Raw genomic sequence first — 5147 nt, 5'->3', positions numbered from 1 at the left:
ACCCGCGCCGGCGCTACCGGCGCCTGGGGTTTCTTCGGCTCCTCCGGCCCTGCTGGAGGTAAGCAGACCCCTTGACCGCCGCGGGGGTCTCCCAGTGCCCCCGCTCCCCTGGGACAGAAACAAAGATATTGGACAAGCTTGTACAGCTTTTTTGGGGGGTACATATAACCCCTTTCCTCTTGTAAAAGGGTACTAAGCAACACAAGTATATCTTCTTGGCAATGTTAAGGAGTTGTGATCTTTTTGAGATTATCTCATAAGGATATAGTTAAACATACATTGATTTTCCCCCCCTGCTAATTCTGCCAGTTTCAATTTATTTTGTTATCCTTCCAAAGTAGTATGACACCCAATGCATAAACATGAGAGCCTACATTTACAAATTCACTTACACTGTTTTTATTAAAATATGAGATATAGGGTGAGGGCAGTGATTTGTAGCAAATTCTCATGCATTTTATATTCTCTTAGTCATAAAACCCCAGATCCATTGAATATTGCCTACACTGTATTTGACCCTCCTTTGGAATAGTCTGCGAGATAAATTAGCTAAACTGGAGCAACACAAAGCAAATTAGAGTTATTTCCAAAGGAAATGGAAAATGCCTGTAAATTATACCTTTTCTGTGTACCTATATTTGCGTTTTCCCCCTTGACCAATCTATGATATTTACAAAGTAATTCTTTTAGTTTTAGAGTTTCAGGGCTCATCTTGAAAGGATTCATCATTAAATTATCTATGTGGATTTCTTCATTTTAAATGCAATTTTCTATGAGCTCAGTTACAACCTGTAAAGTCTTTCTTGCTTGGAAAAAAAACAACTCAAAGGTGTTTACTTTATTTCTGCAACATATATAAGGCATTTAAGTGGATCATTAGAATGTAAGCTAAAATCCTTAGTCATATTCTATTTAAATATATATAAGTCAAGGTGTATGCTGACTTTTTCTTAAGGTGACCAATGTGTAGAAGTGTGAGCAGTTAAAAGCATCACACAATGGTTGAATCACTCTACAACAGAATAACTATCATTTGTTATACAGGGTGTTTATAAAGTACTTGTGCAACTTTAAATGTTAATAACTTTGGATGCACTCATTATAGAAGCAAACTGTGAACAGTGATTCAAAGCATAATTCATGACGTTTTAACACAATACAGCTCAAAGTTCTAGACTTCAACATAACCACCATCTTTTGTGATTCATCATTCAATCCAATTTTTCAACTTGTAGAAAACATTTTTCAGGTGCTGCTGAGCAATTTCATAAATTGCATTTGTGATCTTTACCCTATGAATAGCTTACACTATGCTAAAAACCTTAATGAATGATGCTTTCAATAGCCATTTACAATTTGCTTCTATCATGTGTATATCCAAAGTTATTAAAGTTTAAAGTTGCACAAGGACTTTATAAACACTGTGTGTGTGTGTGTGTGTGTGTGTGTGTGTGTGTGTGCGTATTATGTTGGCTCTGTTTAATAACACCGAGTTTTATTGTTAGGCTAAAGAGCTAATCAGGCTATGAAGTCATATATTGTATAAGAAAATGCCATGAAATAAAAATACATGTGAACACAGGTATTTTTTTTTTGTAGTATGTGATGAAAAAACCTTGCAACAAGCCAGCAAACATAGGATGAAACAGGTACAACTTCAAAATAACTTTAAAGTGAATGCAATAAGAAAAAATGGGGAAAAAAGAATCTCTAGATAGCTAATTTCTCTTATTATTCAATTATTCTCTAATTCATTATTTTAAAAGTTGAAACTCTCATGCATTTCTATAAAACTCAATTTATATTTGAGGAACTAAGTATTTTAGGTTTTCTCCTATTTATTTCTCCCATCCTTGAGAAAATGTCCAATTATTTGTGCAGGTACTGTTCATGTTTGTAAAGGTTATAGACCCTTTTAGCTTAGGTATATAAAGGTTAGGGCATCTAGTCAGGTCACAAGTGTCATGCAATGTGAATAAAGTAGCTAATCACAAATACAGTGGATTTTGACCACTGAATACATAAAGAGTCATTTCAATTAATAGTAATGGAAATATGTTCATTAGAAACATTAGTCAAATAATTCCAAGATCCTTGTTGGTATACATTAACTGAAGATGGTGCCAAATTTTTACCAACAAATCGATATGTCATTTTATCATCTTCATTGGAGAGAATCATCAAGGAGCACATCTGTGGGGGGCCTGCAGGGGAGATCATGCTCAGGGGCAATCAGCATGGGTTCACCAAAGGCAGGTCCTGCCAGATCAACCTGATTGCCTTTTACGACCAAGTAACTAAATCCTTGGATGATGGTGTCTCTGTGGACATAGTCTTTCTAGACTTTAAGAAGGCCTTTGACACTGTCTCTCACCCCATCCTCATCAATAAATTAAGTGACTGTGGCATTGATGCCTGCACAGTTGGATGGGTAAAAAATTGGCTGATGGGGCGCACCCAGAGAGTAGTGGTGGACGGGTTGTACGCAACCTGGTGAGATGTGAGCAGTGGGGTACACCAGGGCTCAGTCCTCGGGCCTGCACTGTTCAACACTTCATCAGTGACTTGGATGAGGGGGTGGAAAGCACGCTGTCCAAGTTTGCTGATGACACTAAGATGTGGGGTGAGGTGGACACACTTGAAGGGAGAGAGAGGCTGCAACTAGATTTAGATAGACTACAAAAGTGGGCAGGCAAGAATAGGATGGGGTTCAACGTAGACAAATGCAGGGTGCTGCACCTTGGGAGAAGGAATCCACAGCATACATACAGGCTGGGGAGTTCCCTTCTTGAAAGCACAGAGGCGGAAAGGGATCTTGGAGTCATTATTGACTCCAAGATGAACATGAGCCACCAATGCCAGACCACAGCCAGCAAGGCCAGCCATACCTTGTCATGCAGCCAAACATGCATCTCAAGCCAGTCCAGAGAGGTGATACTCCCCCTCTATGTGACTTTGGTCAGACTACAGTTGGAGTATTGCGTCCAGTACTGGGTGCTGCACTTCAAAAGGGATGTGGCCAGCCTGGAGAGGGTTCAGAGGAGGGCCACCCGCTTGGTGAGAGGGCAGCAGGACAGCCACTATGAGGAGAGACTGAAGGACCTGAACCTGTTCAGCCTCAGCAAGAGGAGACTGAGGGGGGACCTGGTGGCTGCCTACAAGCTCATCAGGGGGGATCAACAGCAAATAGGCAGAGCCCTTTTCTCCCCAGAACCACCTGGGGTGACAAGAAACAATGGTCATAAGCTGATGGAGAACAGGTTTAGGTTAGAGATCATAAGGCAATATTTTACAGTTAGGGTGGCCAAAATCTGGAACCAGCTTCCCAGGGAAGTGGTCCTCGCCCCTACCTTGGACAAATTCAAGAGGAGGTTGGATGATCCCCTGTCTGGGATCTTGCGAACCTAGTATTCATTCCTGCCTGTGGCAGGGTGTCAGGCTAGATGATCTGTTCAGGTCCCTCCTGGCCCTAGCTACTATTACCAATCCTTATATATCTAAACAAAGGCTAGTGATGCCAATACTAGAAAAAATAGTTCCCACTAGCTTAGTCAAGAAGTGTATTGTCTTTTACGACCAAGTCCACAAAAGGACTCTGGTACCTAGGTCTACAAAATGGGAGTGAAATCGGACATAGTCACCTAAAACCACAATCTAGATCCTGAAAGCCCTCCCACTCAGCTGCACCTAAATTGTCATCTACAGTACATTTTTTCTACATTCATGTTCACCTGATGAACCTGTCTTGACAAATTTGAGCAACTATGCATTTAGCTTATGCCTAAACTCCACTGAAACTGTTTGATGGGCAGTGTTTCTTTGTCCTTGTCAGCTGAAGACTCTCATCCCTCTCTCCTCCCCATTTAATAGTGTGTTCTTACCACATACATACCTACCAAAGAAGCCTCCACACAGAATGCAGAGGGGGAAACTGGGGTATCGCAGACTTCCCACTCTCACTTGACTATAGGAGGCCCAGCTTTGGTATCCTTTGAACTACATGATCTTTTGAGTCCCTTTCAGCCCATCTTTCCTATTATTCTATAATGTTAAAACCTGAAGAGAAGTAGCATATTAAGACACAGCCCACTGTCATATGTTTTTCCTGTTGGCAGATTAGGCAGCTCACTTCTGAATGTTGGGGATGACATGGTTGGGGACCTACAGATCGGTAGCCATCTGGGGGACAGCGATCACCTAATAATAGAATGGGTGACACCATAAGATGTCGAGTGGGTAAGGTAACTAGTAGGGTGAAAGTGCTAGACTTTAGGAAAGCTGATTTCAATGAACTCAGGCGATTAGTCAAGGACGCACTGCAGAGTTGGAGTTTTGAAGTGATGGGAGCCCAAGAAGGGTGGCTGTGCCTTAAGGAAATGATCCTTTGGGCACAAAGCAAGACGATCCCTGAGCGAGGCAAAAGGGGGAAAGGGGCCAGGAGGCTTCCCTGGCTGACCAGAGAAATCCAGGGCAGCCTAAGGGACAAAAGGGGAGCACATAAAAAGTGGAAACAGGGAGAGATCACCAAAGACGAATATACCTCCTCTGCTCGTGCTTGTAGGGAGGCAGTTAGACGGGTCAAAGCTGCCATGGAGCTGAGGATGGCAACCCAAGTAAAAGACAACAAGAAATTGTTTTTTAGATATATTGGGAGTAAAAGGAAGGCCCAGGGAGGAATAGGACCCCTGCTAAATGGGCAGAAACAATTGGTGATGGACAGAGGGGACAAGGCTGAACTCCTCAACGAGTTCTTTGCCTCAGTGTTCCTAAGTGAGGGACACGACAAGTCTCTCACTGGGATTGTAGAGAGGCAGCAGCAAGGCGCCAGACTACCATGCGTAGACCCTGAGATGGTGCAGAGTCACTTGGAAGAACTGGATGCCTTTAAGTCGGCAGGCCCGGATGAGATCCATCCGAGGGTGCTGAAGGCACTGGCCGACATCATTGCAGAACCACTGGCGGGAATATTTGAAAGGTCGTGGTGCACGGGCCAAGTCCCGGAGGACTGGAAAAGGGCCAACGTGGTCCCCATTTTCAAAAAGGGGAGGAAGGAGGACCCGGGCAACTATAGGCCAGTCAGTCTCACCTCCATCCTTGGCAAAGTCTTTGAAAAAATTATCAAGGCTCACATTTGTGAGAGCCCAGCA

Source organism: Alligator sinensis, unplaced genomic scaffold (genome assembly GCF_000455745.1).
Source record: "Alligator sinensis unplaced genomic scaffold, ASM45574v1 scaffold761_1, whole genome shotgun sequence".
NCBI lineage: Eukaryota > Metazoa > Chordata > Crocodylia > Alligatoridae > Alligator > Alligator sinensis.
This window is presented reverse-complemented; position numbering follows the sequence as displayed.